Consider the following 19,202-nt stretch of genomic DNA (forward strand, 5'->3'; position numbering starts at 1 on the left):
ACCATCACATTTTCAAAGTGCATCCATGTTGTAGCATGTATTAGCATTTCATTCCTTTTTATGGCCAATTCCATTGTATGGATATGCCACATTTTTTTGTTCATTTATCAGTCAATGGTCATTTGAGTTATTCCCACCTTTGGCTATTATGAATAATGCCATTTGTGTACAAGTTTTTGTTGAGACATATGCTTTCATTTCTCTTGGGTATATATACATAGAAATAGAATTGCTGGACAATTTGACATTTAAAGCAGCTGCACCATTTAACATTCCCATTTACATTCCCAGAAAGGTATGCGGATTGTTTTCCATACCCTTGCCAACATCTTGTTATTGACTTTTTAAATTCTAGCCATCTAGTGGGTAAGAGAGAGTATTTCATGATTTGATTGGCATTTCTCTGATAACTAAAGATGAAGAGGATCTTTCCATTTGTTAACTGGCCATTTATATCTCTTCCTTAAAGAAACATTTATTCAACTCCTTTGCCCACTTTTTAAATTGATTTATTTATCTATTGAATTGTAAGAGTCCTTTGTATTTCTGAATACAAGCCTCTTATTGGATACATGATTTGCCAATATTTTCTCCCATTTGGTAGGTTATTTTTTTACTTTCTTGATTGTGTCCTTTGGAGCACAAACATTTTTAAATTTAATTAAGTTTTGGAGAATCTTTGCAGCCTGGTACTTTTGACAGCCTAGCAACATCAGTCAGCTTTTGACATTACCTAGCTCCCTCACCCTCCTCTGTGAAAAGACCACCTTGCAATCCTTCCACTCATCTCCACACCACTTCCTTTGCCCCTTCAGCCTCAAGCCATAATATCCATCTTTCCATTTTTCAGACATGCAAAGCTGTTTCCTACATTTGAAACTTGACATTTGAGTCTCGGTTCCAATGTCACTTCCTCAAAGAAACCTTCCTGGGCACCCAAACAAATTATCCCATTTCATCATTATCACATCTCTTTAATTTTCTTTATAACACATATCTTTATTTATTTATTTATAGAAATACTAAAATATTCCATCAAAATATAAGCTGCATTAGAGAAAGAATCATATCTACTTCCTTCACTGCTATGTCCTAAATACCTAAAATGCCACATAGTAGGTTCGCAATGAACATTTCCTGAGTGATCTAATGAATCCTCTAGCCCAGACTTTGTGCTAGGGACTAGAAGAAATAGAGTAAATAATACTGATTGCCCAAACAGGGCTGAAATCACCTTAGAAATACACTTTGCGATTAGTGTTATGGGAGAGGTATATGGTTGTTAGCAGAAAACTTATTTGGCAAGATGAGTTAAATATTTATCTTATTAAAATAAAAATATCTTTAAAGTTGTTGAGATAGATGAACAAACTTGCCCTGCAAATACTCAGAACTCCTTTAATTGACTTTATTATGCCCCCACACACATTTCATTGCATTTCACATCTGCTAACTCACCTTGCAAGGATTTTTCACTTATTCACTACTAGCAGAGAGAAATGAAAGGGTCTAGCTGTACTCTTTTCCTTCACCCCTCACTATCTGATAATAGTAATAATCATCATAATAAAATAACAACAATAATGCTTTTTTTCTCTCTCTCTCTCTTACCTGGGGAAGAAGCAGGAAAAAGCTAGCCCCTCTCTGATCTAGTTGAAAGCACCACGGTAGTTGCCAGGCAGCTGGGTTCCAGTCCCAGCATTCCTAGAGTTAGTTGCATAAACTTAAGTCTTGTGTACTTTTTTAAAGTACTTTTTTTAAGGTTCTCTCTTCAGTGACTTTTAGTTATTAAGATGTTTCTTATCTAATTCATAAAATTTGTATGAGGATCAAATAGGGTAGATGTAAGAATGCATCCAGCTCCTCCAGGACAGAGAATGTGCCATAATCAGCTCAGCATTTTCAGAAACACCCACATTTGATCAGGTGTTAAGATAGTTTCTAAAAGAACCCATGCTTATATACACCATACTCTTGCTTCAGTGATTTCCTCAGCCTAGGATATTCTTTCATTTTCCACCCCCACCCCACTGACCCTCTTCCATGCCTTAATGTTTGTGTAAACATGCTTTCTTTCTGATAAATGCTGGTTTTGATACTCTGCACTCTAACATCCTCAATGCTGACAGCAATGTAGGAACCAAGAGCATTAAGATTAATTGAGAATGACTGAAGATACATCCTGTAATAAAAACCACACACAACAGTCTATCAAACAATGAGAAAACAATAAACAAAATGTCAGTAGTAAGTCCTTATCTGCTAATAATTACCTTGGTTGTAAAAGGATAAAGTTCTCTGATCAAAATACAAAGAGTGGCTGGAATGGATTAAAAAAAAAAAAAAAAAAGGAGCCAACCCAACTATCTGCTGCCTACAGGAGACTCACTTTACCTATAAAGACACAGACTGAAAATGAAGGAACAGAAAAAGATATTCTATTCAAGTAGAAACTAAAAGAGAGCACGAGTAAGTATACTTGTATTAATAGCAGGCAAAATAGACATTAAGTCAAAAACTGTAAAGAGAGACAAAGAAGGCCATTCTCATAGAATAAGGAGTAAAATGGTGGTTACAAGAGGTTTTATTATGAGGTGTTTGTGGGGTGGGGTTAAAAAGATGTTGGTGGAAGGGTACATAATTACACCTAGATAGGAGAAATTAGTTCCAGAGATCTACCACTCAGCATGGTGACTATAGTTAATACACTGTATTCTTGAAAAATGCTAAGAGAGTGGATATTGTGTTCTCACCTCAAAAAATAATAACTATGTGATGTATCACATTTGTTAGTTAAGTAGATTTAGCCACTCCACAATGCATATATAAAGTCATGCACCATATAACAATATTTTAATCAATGATGGACCTCATGTACTACAGTGGTCTCATAAGATTGTAATACCATATTTTTACTGCATCTTTTCTATGTTTACATATGTTTCAATACACAAATACTCACCAGTGTCTATAGTATTTAGTACAGTAACATGTTATACAGGTTTATAGCCGAGGAGCAATAGGCTACATTATGTAGTCTAGGTGTGTAGTAGTTTATACCATCTGGGTTTGTGTAAGTACACTCTATCATGTCTATGCAATGACAAAATTGATGGATTTTTCAGAACATATCCTCATGACACAGAACTGTACTTCAAAATATTGTGTTATACATGATAAATACATATAATTTTATATGTCAATTCTTTAAAATTAAATATTTTTAAGAGACAGAAGTACACACACATACTCTGTAACAAACTAGGAAGAACATATAATGTGTTTCCAAGTTTCCAAATCCTAAAGAGCTAGTGATAATTCTCAATCAGTGTGGCCACTAGGAGCTGGTCTGGCCCATTCTTCTTGCAGTCTCTGTGATGCTTCTGTCTGCCCATGCTGCTCACCTCCTCTGCCATCTGCATTAATATGCTCCCTCTTTGATTCAGAGTTTGTTTCAGAAGCTGTTAGTCTTTGCTTATGCATGTTTGCAAACCACATGCAGTTGTGCAGGTTGTGCACATAAAGAAGCACTGGGCAAGGGAAGGGAAAGACGGGATTGACACCCCGCCTTCCCTTTGTCAGCCATGCCAGGAGGAAAAAAAAAATGTCTTTTTAAAACCTGTCCACCCAGAGGCAATAACATTTTGCAATTCACAGTATGTAAGCTTACAGTGGCTCTCTTCTCAAAATACCCATTGAATAATTCAGTCTTTATTTAATTTCTACAGAAGACTGTATCCCTCCAAGACCCTGGATAAAGGGACTGGCTCCACGATGCTGGCTTTGCTTCTCTCTACTCTCAATGTTTCTGGTACAGGGACCATGGTCTCCATGTAATGTGTGCTCTCTCCTCTTAGTCAGTGTTCAGCATCCTGAAAAGGAAGCAGTTTTGAAACCTTTTGGTGAAAAGCTCATTTCTTGATAGGAATCTGAATTGAGAAGTAGGCTTTCTCCAGGATAACACTTCCTCTGTCACTCCCCTCATTGGTAGCAACTGGGGCTTATATAGTTAAATTATGTAATGCTCAACATTATATAGGCTACATATGCATTACAGCCAAAATCCAGTATCTAACGAGTAAGGCTATGATGAATTTTGCCCCTATTTGTTTTTCTCCATTTCCTTTTCTCTGAAATGCATCTCACAATGTTGGGGTGAGTATTAAAATAACTATATAATGTCTGACTGAATACTGAAGAGGAATAAAACCATTTGCAATGTTTTTTCAATATTTCTCTAAGATCTTAATGAAATTTTAAGTTTAAAGCAACTCAATACAATTTAAGTAATACGATATTCTACAAGGAAGTTTTCACGGAAGCCAAAAACTTCATCATTATTAAAATTAAGTATGTTGTTATTAAAAGAAGTTTTCATAGAAGCCCCAAATTTTATCATTATTAAAATTAAGTATGTTGGTATTAAAATAAGTGGGCTTCTTTTAAATGAACTAAAATGTAAAAAAATTACTTCAAATTTTAGTCCAAGACAGTATGAAAGAAGAAGAAAATAAATGCTGAAAGGATTAATATAAGAAATGACAGAACTGTTTTGTATCTATCATTCTTTGTGTTTTCTCCCTTCTTCTTGAAAGCAAAGATACTATAACAAATAAAAGTTTAATAAGTAAAAAATACATGTTAAATGAAAAACCATGATTAACTTATTAAGGACCATTAAGTATATAATTACAAGGATTCTATTACATTAAGATACCAATTTCTTTAAAGCCAGAAATAATACCTACTGAAACTTTAATTATTTAAATGAGAAGAGAAGGAGGCATGTTATCTTCTCTGACAAAGATTAAAATCAATTTAATTGCTTCTCTGCTGCCTTGACATGATTCTTGCTGTGAGTCAAGCAACCAAAAAGGGAAATTAATACCGCAGCTGTTAATCAAGTGATATCCGTGCACTCCATTTGATTACATCAGGGAGAAAACCATTGCTACTTGGCTGACTTGTGTGTCTATACCCCTTTTTTGCTGTAGTTGGGTTAGCTATGAGAAATGCTGAGACTGGACTTAATTTTTAGAGCCTGTGATAGTGCTAGGTGAGGCACAGCCTCAGGAAATTGCAGGTTGCTGTGTTTGAGCCCGGGTAAAGGCAGTTCTATCAAGACAGAGGTTTGTTCCAAATTAAATTCACCCTTTGGTGCCTGATTCTACTGTCCATAGTGTGAAGTACAAAGAAACACAAGGGCACTGGCAGAGCTAGAGAATGAGAAAGAATATGAAGGTGTAGCTAAGATTGATGCTTTTTTGCCCATAGAACATAACAATATATTTTTCAAGGTAGACAGCAGCAGTTTCTAGAAGTCAAATACCAACTCTCTCACTCGAATTAGGACATGCATTTGAAAGCCAGGTACAATAACAAGTGATGCACACCTCGAGGCACCCCCACTCATATCCTCTGATTTTAAAACCAGGCTTTTGTTAAACACTAGTGCTGAATGAACATCCAGCAGCATACTTGGCAAACTAATGTATCTGGTTGTAAAAAAAAAAAAAAAAAAAAGGTATTCTGAAATATTTATGAGTCTGGAAATACAAACCAGTACCCTGCCTCATGATCTGTTATCAGCCCTTGTTAACTTTACAGATGATGAGAGACACTGGAATAACTGGGGTTGCCAAAACTAATAGATCTCAGGCACTTTGCACCCACAGAGTTCAGTTTCATCAAGGGCCCTTTTTTCAGGAACTTTTAACTCTCCCCCTTCCTGTTTGCCATCTCTTGTGAGAGATAGAGATGGATAAGAACAATTCTCAAACATACATACTCAGGAAGAGAAAACTCTTCTGAGAACCTTATCCTTTTCCTACATAGGAAAATAAACTCAAAGTAGGGATTGAGAAATTTGGTTCCTAGGGAAATGTTTTGCATTTGGGCTTTTTATATCCCTACCAGTACTATGGAAGGATCACAAGGAAAACTGCCCATCCAGACCAGTTGGAGGAAATGCTTATATATAACAGGATACACAGACAGGCAGAAAAAAAAAATTCTGTCCTCCAAAGATAACCCAACTTTTTTTAAATTTCAAAAATATAATCACGGGCTCAGGTCAGCCCAAGGGATAGGTTAAGATGCCCATCAGCTTTTATTTTATCTGAGCCCAGTTCACCTATCCCCAGGACCTGTAGATGACTTTGCCTGGCTCTTTTTCATCAAATACAACTCATCCTACTATATTGGATCACCTTGCTGTTAGCCTGGCACTGTCCCTCCCCATTTCAATTTGACCAAATTGAAACAGATGCCCAGAGGCCGTGAAGATCAAGACTAGTATAACAAAATTTGGAGCCAGTTTCCAAGCTTAAATCAATATTTAACGGTAAGCCTGCTTTTATTTATTTATTTTTTGGCAGGCTTTTACTGGCAAATATCACTTTAAACTGAAAGCCAGAAGCCTTAATTATAAAGGATGCCATTCAGGCTAGATTTTGAAAAACAATAACTCATTTGACAAGACAGCCTGGTAGTTTACCGGATTTCACTCCCAGAAGAAGGCAAGGAGGAGGGTGGTGTTGTTTTCTATATCCTTCAAAGATATATTTAATTACCTCATCTTCAAGCATGCAGAGACAATTCAAATAGGGTAGAGGGAGAAGGAAATGGGGGAGTGAAATCTATTCACTGTCTCAGTCAAATCAAGCAAAAGCCCCATGCCCACCTGCAACATGAGAGGCAAACATTTACGAAGGTGGGGAAGGATCACCCAAAGAGCTTACACAAATGGACCCTGGCTAGAATGAGGACCAGTGAGGGTGCTATTCCTGGGTGACCTTTATTTCACCTCACTGCTCTCCAACATGTGTGCTAAATCTCCTCTAGATGAGTCAAACAAAAGGACAATTGGGAAAGAAGTGACATTACATCAAAATATAAGCCTCCTTGGGCTTGCCAAGCTCAGCAAGACCTACCTAGAGATCTCACTTCTTCAGTATAATTTTTGGAATGAGTTTCAGGGACCAAAATTCTGTTTTGGCCTTACCTGCTTTGAACAGTCATAGCAAAACAAAAACAGGTGATCCATGTCAGTAGTTGCTAAACATAAAAACCACAAATGCACGCACAAGGTTTACAGAATGAATCCACATCCAACTTAGCAAGCACCACGTCAGAGCTAATAATTGGTCATTAATCCTAAAGAATCTATTTCAAAATGTGCAGTCGGAAATTAGCAAACAGGAGCATATGTTCCACAACTACAGACTCTACGAGTGTATCTTGTAACACTGCCATTTACCTTCAAGAGAAATTTGCAATTTTCTAAAGAAGAAAGTTGTCAATCACTTATGTACATAGAATTTAGGGTGGGGGATTGGGAGACAGACTACAATATAGCTCACCAAGAAACAGAAGGGACTCAGAACAATCATGTAAAGGAGAAAAGAAACCAGTTTCAGTCCTCACATGGGCAGCGAGACTGTTTCTGCCCTGCCTGCCAGAACACATAATCAGGAGTGGTAGTCTTTCTAAACGTTGCCTCTTTCTGTTGTTATGTTGTTTCACAAATTCAGACAAGCCTCTAGGTTTCATTCTCTTTCCTCTGTGAAGTAAAAATCCTAAAGACTTCTTCTCCTTAAACCTTTACCATCCCCCTACCCCCCGCCCAGGCCTTCTAAGAGACAACACTTGCCTTCTGCTTTTCCTCCAGCTTCTGGGCAAAATAAAGTGCCTTCCATGGGATGTCTTCCAGACCGTCCTGTAGGATCTCACACCCACCTCTGAGAGCAAACCGAGGGGGGCACCCCATCTACATTGACACGAACACGATTGTAGGGCTTTAATTTTATTTCGTCGACTTCCCTTTGCAGCTTGCCTGTCTCTCCCATGTCTGCCACCCGCAGCAGGAGATTAAAAGAACAGAGGAGGTAGGAGCTCTTGTGAGAACCACGGGAATTTTGGCAGAACCTTTATGGGAACCATATGGCAGCAACTCTGAAGTAAATGAAACATTTCTAAGGGAGACGACTCTATTATTCCCAAAGAATGTTTCTCATCTGTCTTGAGTGCACTGAGCACCCCTGCCAAAGGATGGGAATAATATTTTCTGGAAAGACTGTATGGATGCAGATTATATCTGACCTCAATGTATCTAATAGTAGCAGATCAGCATTATACTCCACAACCTATTAATAAAGGGAAAAGACAATATGTGTGTTTCTGATATTCTCTAGCTATTCATTACCTTCCTATAACACATTTTACTCATCTTTTGTCATGAAGGGACTGGATAAGTGCCCTTCAGTTTTTTATCTTTGTAGCAGTCTCCTTTGGTCAATGGAGATCTCATTCAGAACTCCAGTACACAGAAAAGATGATGATGAATCAGATATGGTTGAAGCAAGGGGAGAAGCTCTGGCTGCTCTTTTTTGGCCTCTCCCTCACTTTTTTCTTCCTTTCCTTTCTTTTCTTTTCCTTTTCTTTCTTTCTTTTTTTTTTTTTTTTTTTTTCAGGTTTCTTTCCCAGACTATCCCTCTTTGTTAACTTTAAACACGTAGAACAAGGAGAGACATCTGTCCCCTCCAGTTCTACCAGAGCTAGATGTGCCTTGCCCTTTTGTTCAGAAACATGAGACAGTGAGTTCACACTGCCTTCAATGGGTCCATGACTTTCCAACGAGCCCTGCAGTCTAGGGAGACTCTTCACATAGCCATCCAGTGAGCAGCAGTCAGCTAATGACCAGAAGCAGTGCTCCTGGAGAAGAACCCAGAACACTGCCTCGGGACCGGGCAGTGGAAGAGTCCCAGGTAATGGAGGAGATGCAGACAAGGAGAAGGGATGTGAGAGTGGCTGAAGAAGGTTCTTCCAGGCAGGAGAGAGTCCTGGAGATAATTTTTTTTTCTACCTCAAGCCCCAGAGCTCTATAAACAAATCTAACTTCCTAGCATAGAGGGGTCTCAAAGAGAAGTCCCAGAAAAATCATATGCGGTAGTATTTAGAAACAGAAATAGCAAGAAAAATAGCTGTATAGTGGTTAAATTATGGATAGTTGAGGCAGAAAATCTGCCTGCATTGAATTCTAACCTTTTATCAACCACATAGAAAACAGATATTAAGATTTGGAAAAAACAAACAAACCCGCTTGGACTGGAGAAGTGAATAATTCTGTTCAGAAACACTAGGTCAGGATGAAGGAAGGTATCTAGAATACAACTGGATATCACCACTCCCAAACCATTTTTGATTTAGGATTTCAAGAATCTCCCAGTGAAAAGAGATTGGAGCCCTCACAGCACACTCATGCCTTTAGATGGCCTGAATTTTTAAAAATATACTTAAGCTTCAGTTCATTCAGTTTTGGACGTGTATGGTTGCTTTCCTAGGTAGTCTTGACTTCCTCTCTCATGAACTTTTAAGGAGTTTGTAAAGTCCTAAGCGAAAGAACAATTCAGGCACTTTCATGGAAGTGCTCCTGGACCAAGAGGACTCGATTCTTGGTCAGCTGGAGGCATGATAGTGTTCCCTAATGTGAAAGAACATAAAAGCACCTTTGAAATGTGGTCACTAACATGGATGGATCTGGAGGCCATAATCCTAAGCAAACCAATGCAGGAACAGAAAACCAAATACCACAGGTTCTCACTTACAAGTGGGAGCTAAACACTGAGTACTTATGGACACAAAGTAGGGAAAAACAGACACCAGGGTCTTTTTGAGGGTAGAGAGTAGGAGGAGGGAGAGGACTGAAAAACTACCTATTGGGTACTATACTCATTACATGAGTGATTAAATAATCTGTACATCAAACCCTTGTGACACTTAATTTACCTATATAGCAAACCTGCATATATACTGCTGAACCTAATATAAAAGTTTTAAAAATGTGATCACTAAAGACATATATGTGTTTATTAACACTTTCTGAGAACACATTCTAGAACAAGAGGCAAATACTAGTAGTATTTTCTTTCTCTGGACATAAGTCAGGATACTTTTAGGAAATACATATTCCTGGCATACTAAGAAAAGTTGCAGAGGAACCCTTTGACAGGAAACATATAAGACCAGCTCCAGTTTTCTATGACCATTGTTAGATTTTTTAAAACAGTATTAGTTTACCTTAGTGTGCACTATGTAGGGATCATGTTGTAGTTTTAGAAGCCATTGCTTCTTCCTAGATAAATGGCCTTGGGTATTTCACTTTCAGAGATCATCATCTGAAAATGTGATGATGATGATGATGATGATCATGACAACAATGACACCTACATCTATACAAACCCACTTTACAGGAGTAGGAAGGGGCTGGTGCTCGAGTACTAGCCAAGGAGCTTTGTTCTAGCATCTTGGTTCTGAAGCCGGTGGGGTCAGGATCAGAATGAGACATATTGGTGACATAGCAGGATAACAATTTGGTAGTCCTGAAGCAGGTGCCTCTTTGTTTTGTTTAAATATCTGTTCGACATTATCTACAGGAGATGTTGAAGACTAACAGGGGAAAGAGCACCTTGGGCTGCAGACCACCAATTTCTATCTTCCCTCTTTTTCTCAGCAACTTAGCTCTCGCCAGCTATGGCTACTCAATAATTTACCTTGAATGTCTTGTCACTCTCCCCTCCAAAGTGGCTTATTTGTGTTTTTCTTACACGATACACAGTACTCTCCCTGAGAGGAGTTATGGAAATACCATCTTTCTCCACATTTTTATATTTCCAGGTATAGTTTAGACCACAAATGTATTTTGATGCTTGGAATTATTGGCACTCCAGGAAATGGCCCTACTGATCTCCCAACTTAAGTGGAGTCTGGGTAGGATTTCCTCCCTGGCAACTTTCCAGCTGAACTGACCTTCCAATTTAATTTGATTCTGGGTAGGTTATCCTGCCAGATCAGCCACATAACTGCAGAGTGAAGAGCAGCCAAAGTCTTGGCATTGTGAGTCCAGCTGGTATGAACAATAGCAATTAACAAATTGAAAAGACAAAAGTTGAGTTGAAAGTGAAAGACAATAATCTTTGATGTTGGGAATGGGGGACTATAATCAAACAGAAGCAGGTCAGAAGTAAAAGATGTGTGTCATGGTACCTGCGTTTTGGGCAATTGCAATCAAAGGTTCAGCAGTGTCCTGCGCTTGTCTGCACTTACTAATGACTCCAAGGCGAATCATTGTATTAGGGTGACTTAAAGGTTGAAGAAGACATGTTCCAGGGGTGTTGTGGGAATTAAGTAAGATAGAAAGCAAGCAAGCAAAGAAAGGCTCTTGTAATGCCTACACCACTGAGCAAATGCCATGATTACTACCTCAACTGTCCTAATTACCAATGTTTCTCAACTGCAATTTGTTCAACACTTGGTCTTCTTATGGAATACAATTAACTCGAGAGAGAGAGATGAACAAGCATCATGGGACTGGGATTCAGACAGAGCTGGACTCCAATCCCAACCTCAAAATCCAAAACTATGAAAACCGTGGAAGACAACCTAGGCAATATCATCCTGGACATGGGAACGAACACAGATTTCCTGACAAAGGCCAAAAGCAATCGCAACAAAAGCAAAAATGGACAAGATAGGATCTTTTGCATAGCAAAAGAAACTATCAACAGAGTAAACAGACAACCTAGAGAATGGGAGAAAATTTTTGCAAACTATGCATCTAACCAAGGTCTAATATTCACCATCTATAAGAAACTTAAACAAATTCACAAGGGAAAATCAAATAACGCCATTAAAAAATGGGCTAAGGACATGATCAGACATGTCTCAAAAGAAGACATACATACTGTCAATAAGCATGTGAAAAAAAGCTTAATATAACTGATCATTAGAGAAATACACATCAAAACCATAATAAGGTACAATCTCACACCAGTCAGAATGGCTGTTATTAAAACATAAAAAAATAGATGCTGGCTAGGTTGCAGAGAAAAGAGAACTCTTATACACTATGGTTGGGAGTATAAATTAGTTCAACAATTGTGGAAAGCATTATGGCGATTCCTCAAAGAGCTAAAAACAGAATTACCATTAGACTTAGCAATCCCATTACTGAGTATATACCCAGAGGAATACAAATCATTCTACTGTAAAGACACGTGCATGCAAATGTTCATTGCAGTACTATTCACAATAACAAAGACATGGAATCAACCTAAATGCCCATCAGTGACAGACTGGATAAAGAAAAGGTGGTATATATACACCATGGAACACTATGCAGCCATAAAAAATGAGATCATGTCTTTTGCAGGAACATGGGTGGAGCTGGAAAACTATTACCCTTAGCAAACTAATGCAGGAACAGAAAACAAAATACAGCACATTCTCACTTATAAGTAGGAGCTAAATGATAAGAACTTACAAACACAAAGAAGAAAACAACAGGCATTGGGGTTTACTTGAGGACGGAGAGTAGGAGGAGGGAGAAGAGCAAAAAAGGTAACTATTGGGTACTGGGCTTAATACCTGGGTGATGGAATAATATGTACAAATCCCCATGACACATCTTTACCTAGGTAACTCACCTTCACATGTACCCCCAAACCTAAAATAAAAGTTAATTTAAAAAAAATCCCAACCTTATCACTTATTAAGCTTTGTAAAGTTAATCAACTCACTTAACTCTGAGACTCAATTTTCTATGCTCTAAAGTGGGGATAAATAATAGTAGTTTGAAGGGAGGTTGTGAGGTTGAATAGATCATTCATAGGGCCAGGACCATAGTAGATAGCCGATGAATGGCATTTTTCATTGTTATTATTTTTATTATTGAACCGTTAGCTTGGGGCTCTTTGAAGGAGACTTCCTCCTAAGAATTACCTTTCCTTAGCATAAAGGACAATTCTTCAGGGCACTCTAGCCAGAGGAGGAGGTCCTCAATTTAAATTCACTGTTTATGAAACTACGGATTTAAAACAATCCAAAATATAGGTATTTTAAAAGTGTTTGGATGATAGCAAGAAAACTCCAGGGTCACCACCATAAAGTATTAGGTTGGTGAACAAGTAATTTTGGTTTTTGCCATTGAAAGTAATGGCTGAAACCTCAATTACTTTTGCACCAACCTAATAGCTTCAGCTTACTCTTGCTGTGTCCTCAGAGAGGAAAAGAAGTGAGAAAAAGGAAGGAAAAAGACTAAAATGTTCAGATAATTCAAGGAATTGTTTTCGGTTTTGTTTTTCTCAGTACAAGACTTTTCTATTGAATTAAGATTTTTGGATTTTAAAGTTCTGAATTGCATATCAATGTCTTCAAAGATTAGGGAAGAATATTTGAACTTTCCAGATTGTGTGAACAGTTCTGAGAATTTCTGTGGTATGAGGAGAAAAAAAAATCTCAGCAAAGATTCATTCCTGAGAGACTGACTGAAATATGCTGAAAAGTCTGGTTGAAGTCAACGGACCCCATGCAGTCCAGACACATAGCAGGCTTCCCAGAGAACCCTAGGAGAGCAGGTTTTGAGTCACTTTCCTCTTGGCTCCTAACCAGGAGGCTAAAGAACGTATGAGCCAAAGTCTTGGGAAATTTACATCAGGCCAGCAATTCAACAGGTCTTGGCCACACACAGATCCAGCTTCTGTAAAGAGTGAAGTATCGAGGGTTCATAGAGACCACAGCACAGATGTTTTCAGGTTCGATTTCCTATTGTGTCCACCCACCCCAGCTTCCCGTACCCTCAGCCCAGACCCACAGCCCCTGCCTTTCTACCCTCTCACGATTCACTTGTTTGACGTGTCTCCATTAAGTGTCTCTATGAGCCCCACAGCTGCATTCCTACTTTCATACTCTTCTCTCAGAAAGAACAAATATTTGGATAAATTTTGTATAATTTATCTGCCCCATGCAGCCCAATAGGCTTCATTTTACAATAAGTTGAAAAATATGCTTCTCAGTGATTGCACTTCTCTGGGAAAAGAGAGCACATTTTGCTAAAGACGGTAACCGTGGTCTCCTAAGAACTCATCATGTTCCATAACGCATGGGAAACCAAGGTTACTATTCCATCCTCTGCTTGCAGCAGCAAAACAGATGCCTCCCCAGCCCCCAGTGCTAAAAACCTAGAGCACTGTATCCCAGGAACAGATTAAAGTGGTAGCTGGAAGCATACCCAAGCCGAGGATTTACAGATGTTCAATAAAACCTGCAGACAGCCCACCAAAATCCCTGCACAGAGCTGCGAGGGCACACATCCAGCTCAGCTGGAAATGGGTCCATAGTGAGGGAAAGAAACAAGAATCATAGCTGCTCCAGATGCATGTTAGTTACAAAGGATGCTGAGGAGCTCAAGCGCATCTTTCAAGAATAGCAACTTTACAATCCATCTCAGGCTTTTTTGAACTTCAGAATTCTCACTCCACCATTAAAAATGTTCAGTTTAGTCAGAGCGTATAACAGATATCATGCTGCCAAGAAACGGTAAGATGCACAAGCTGAGACAAGCTTGGTGTGAGGCGGAGAACACAAATACCCCAAAAGCCACTGAGTGGCCAACCAGAGGGCTCGGCACCAAACGGGCCTTCACGTCTTATTAATATTATCCTTCTCTTGATTGCCCTATTTGGACACATTTGTAAAAAGTATTACTCACTCCACCCTTTATTCCCCAAATACAGCAGATGGTTTTAGCGCAGTGTTTCAAATCAGATAGATGTTAGGCAGAGAGACCAAGCTGGAGCCCAGAGCATCTGGATTTTCAAGAAGCAGCACGCAGAGCATGTGAGAAAGCTAGGAGGGAACAGAGGGGAGAGATTGTTCAGGGTACCTACCAGGCCATTTTTAGCCAGAAGGAAAATAAACCCCCAAGTTGTGTAATTATTATTTCTTTAACTTTAGTGAGAAGAAAGGTACAGGCTCACAGAGCAAAGTAAATCTATTTACTAACTTATTTCAGGAGCCAGACATTTTAGGTAAATTCTTAAAGACACAGACAATGTGCTATCACAATTTTTCTCTCCAATTTTTTTCAAATCAGGTGTTGAAAGGAGATTATAAATGAGGATAAAAATATAAAAACGAGTAATTCAGCTCAATGCAGTATCCATGTGTTTCCAAAACCTAAGTGGGTTGCATTCACAAAACACAAAAGGACATGTTTCTAAAAATTAGACTTTGTCTTGTTTCAAGATTGTCAGGTACAGAATTAGTTAAATTGTGAGGCAAAGACACAATTACTTGTTCATGTCAATAACTGAAAAAGATTGAGGAGCCCAAGTGATTTCATAGTGTCCAGTTGCATATTTGTTGGCCTCATTGCGTTGCCAGCTTGTTAGTAACAATAACTTAAGATGAGATCTTGGGCAAGCTATTTAATCTTTTCCATGGCTCCGGTTTGCTTATTTGCAAAATGTGAAGGTTGGACCATATTAGCTCTGAGGCCCTTTTTTGCTCTAATATTCTGCAGATAGATGAAATCCCACCGAATTAAGTAATTCATGTAAAATATATAATGCATGTCTTACACATAAGTGGTGAATAAGTGTTTATTAATAATAATAATATAAACTTCTGATATCTGGCACTATTGTTTTAGCAATTATTCTTCAACACTGACTGTTTTAATGTAGAGAGAAAAGCAACACTGAACAGCTCCCACCTAGAACTTGACCCAGGTTTGATCCACAGAGGAACAGGGAAAAGCAAGTGCTCACATCTGTCCCATGCTGCTAGGAAGCAGACTATATATGACCAATTACTGGCTCTTCTGGCAGCATTTTCTGATTTCACCAACAGTTTTTCCTAGGCATTATTTGGAATAGGAATGTGGACCCCTAAACGTTTCCTTTTTCCCCCTCCTGAAGTATTTTTCTAATCTACCTAGTTATCTGCTGTTCTTGGCCCTTAAAGTTATTTAAAAGTAATACGCATTTGTGGATTTCACATTTTGAGAAATAATGGCTACTTGAAAAGGTCTAAAAGAAACCAATATATAACATAAAGCTTGAACATGTAAGTGCCTATTCCCTGCTTCTCTTACTGTATTTCCTTTAGTGAATGGCACTCATTTCATGGTATGTCCAAGTCTGAAAAGTGAGTTATCCTAGACTTCTATTTTCTAACTTTTTCTTCCTCCTGCCTTCTTCCTTCCCTCATATTTTACCCAATAGCTGTGCAGTGCCTTGCCCAATTATAGGCATTTGATATTTGTTGAATCAACACCAGGAATAGCTAACAATTGTATAGTACTATATTTGCCAGGCACTCTTGTAAACATTTCATATGTATTCACTCATGTAACATTGACAACTTCATCATTCCCATTTAACAGATTAGGAAACTGAGGCATAAGAGATTAAATGACTTGCTCAGAGTCACACGGCTAGTAAAAATGCTTCTTCAAACCAGGCAGTTTGGTTTCAGAGTCTGTGCACTCAACCACTATTCTTTACTGTCTCTCTCTATCTTGGGACATTTAGGTTTAATCTTACCATCAGAATAAGGTATATTTATTCCAAGCTAAATAAAACAGGCAATACATTGCTTGTGCCCAGCAATTCTTTTCTTTTGTTTGTCCTATAGACATTATTTTTCTTTTTTAATTTGTCTTACCTTCCCAATTTAACAGTGTGTCTTGGAGCTCTAGAGTGACCAGGACAACACTCCAAAGTAGTATAAAGCAACTCTTTCATTCCTCTCTAGTTGCCTAATGGCACCCCCATTCCCTGCCTGCACACAAGTCAGCAGGATGGGAAGCAACAGGACAGAATAATTGAAGGGTAAATTGAGGGCAACATAGAAAGGGAAAAGAATAGAGGTGATTGAGTAACCACTGTGAAGATTCAGAAGTCTGTAAGCAGGCTGTTAGGTGACCCATGCTGTGTTTTAGGAAGGAAAATTTGTCAACACTGCATGGGACAGGCTGACATGGGGACAGACTGGGATATCACCTTGTCAATTCTGCCCCTAAGTGCTGTCTAGACATCAGGAGGGCCCCACGCTGAGCAGTGGGGACGGGAATGTTGAGACGGAGTTCAGAGATATTTTGGAGGTAAAATTAGCCTCAGTGCCTGATTAGATGGAGAAAGTGAAGGAGAAAGGAGACAAAGGCATCCTCAGAGCATGTGGACAGAGAGACAGGGAGAATGGTAACATTTATAGTTATAAATGTGCACCAGTTATAGTGGTAAACAAGATAGAAATAGGCCTTGCCTTCCTGAAGCTTACAGTCTGGTGGAGACACATAATAATAAAACAAGCTAATAATATCTGTCAAGTTCTACAAAAGAAACCTAGACATAGAGTATGATGGGGAGAAGAAGAAAGCATGTCTCCTTGGAAGTAGGAAAATAAGCAGTAGAGTCTTGTGTCACAGAAGTCAAGAAAACAGTGAATTTCAATGAGAAGCGGATGTTCAAGATCAGACATTAGGAGGTCCTGTGAATTAGCATGAGACGGCTATTAATGCATTGGGAAAGCAGCATCTGTAAAGCAGTTGAGGTAGAAATTGTGGGCCGCTGGTTGAAAAGGAAGTGAGGCATGAGGAAGCTGTGAAAGTCAACCCATACCAACCCTTTTGAAAGTTTGGAAGGTAAGAAAGCTGTCAGATTCACAATGGAGTCACTTGTGTCAAACCCTGGCAAAATGGAGCTGGGAAAGGCCATGAAGAGGGAGCTCTCACACATGATTTGCCTGATAACAGGAACTGTGACAACAAACTTTTCCAATACTTCAGCTTACTACATGAGTCACCCAAGGACAGCTAGTAGTACAAGGACAGCTAGTGGCTGATACGAGAGCAACTGCCTGACACACTGTCTCACAGGCCTAATCCAAAAGCACAAGGACCTAACTAGAACTCCAATATTATAATTCCTACCTAGCAAACACCGACCCTCACTGATCAAAACTCACCAGCTCTTAGAAGACACCGCCAGCGTCAATGGACTTTCCTTCAAATCAACTTGTATAACTTCCTCTCTCCCCCTAAAAACTCTAACCATTTTCCTTTGTTCTTCCAGACATACTAGAGGCCACCCTGTTCTGTAGGTATGTCCCAGATTACAATCCTACTTCTCGCATATTATTCTTAAATAAAATCTTTTCATCTGGAGATTCATCTCTATCTATTTTTTATGTTGGCAAAGAGAAGGAGAGAAATAGGAGGTTAGCTTGAAAGGGAAGCAGGTTTAAGAGGGCTTTTCTAAAGATAAGGCAAAGTGTAACTTCTTTATGGACTAAGAGGGCGTTCTTGTAAGCAGAAGCTGAAGATTCAGGAGAGAACATACACAGCTGAAAGAGAAAGCACCAAAGAAAGAGAAGAGAGGTTTAACAGCAGAGATGCATGAGTGAGCTATGGAAGAGAGAAATGAGAAGGCTTCATCCAGAGGACAGCATGCATCACTTGGGGCAAGAAAGGGAAAATAATGAGGTGCCCTTTTCTAAATATTGAATAAGGTCAGGAAACTGCTCAGGAAATATTTTCGCCTCCAAGTGTGAGGCTGCATATGAGAGACACCACCACTGTTTACAAAGAGAGACCTGTATACTAGGAGAGGATCCTGAAATAGTCATTTATTATGAATTCAATACACAGGCAGTATTTGCAAAGTCACACTAGCATTTATCTCAAGAAATCAATAAAAAGTATTAAGTGGCTCTGATTTCCCTTTTACCATCAGAAACAGGAAAAATCTAGTAAGCTGTTTGGATAGACATCACTTAAATCAATTACCTACAAATAATTGAATTTATTTTCAAGTACAACAAAATAGGAAAATCATTTTAATTGCTTCTTTTAAGTGGATGTGTTTCTATAGTAAATAGTGCATAAGCAGGAGAGAAAGAAAAGCAAAAGGCAGTTGCATTTATTGCACATGTACTAAGTTCCAAGTGTCTTGGACTAGCTGTAAGATACCTTTTCTCACTTAATTCTAATACCTGATAAGGTAGACATTATCACCTTTTTATAGACGGAACTGGGGCTCAAACGTGTTAAAGAGCTCTTCTTCTGAATGTTCTTGCTTTCATACCACTACCTAGAATGCTCATGTTTGGATGCTGACTTGGCACCAAACTCTAGAGCCCTGGGTTTGGCACCCCTGCCACCATGGAAGCTCTGGGCACTAACAATCCCACCCCCCAGACTTATTGTCAGAGGACCTTGGCATTTCATCATTTCGCTCATAGCCATTTGCAGCAGGTAGGATCTCAGAAGCTTTCTTGCCCACCACCTTTGTAACAGCTTCCCAGCCCTTAGTCCCTGCAGAAGGGGCAGGCCCAAGTGGTTTGATGGGACCCCTCTGCCCTGT

The 19,202-nt window shown here is 38.9% G+C and overlaps 1 long non-coding RNA gene across 1 annotated transcript; it reads right to left on the reverse strand.

Annotated features, from left to right (window-relative positions):
• Positions 1 to 2,566: 2,566 nt before the first annotated feature.
• On the reverse strand, positions 2,567 to 5,496 carry LOC111555103. The gene is made up of 2 exons (XR_002735414.2): positions 5,394 to 5,496; positions 2,567 to 3,872 (listed from the first exon to the last, which is right to left on the reverse strand). It is a non-coding gene; the product is annotated as an uncharacterized LOC111555103 (long non-coding RNA).
• Positions 5,497 to 19,202: the final 13,706 nt, after the last annotated feature.

This window comes from Piliocolobus tephrosceles, chromosome 1, assembly GCF_002776525.5.
Source record: "Piliocolobus tephrosceles isolate RC106 chromosome 1, ASM277652v3, whole genome shotgun sequence".
NCBI lineage: Eukaryota > Metazoa > Chordata > Mammalia > Primates > Cercopithecidae > Piliocolobus > Piliocolobus tephrosceles.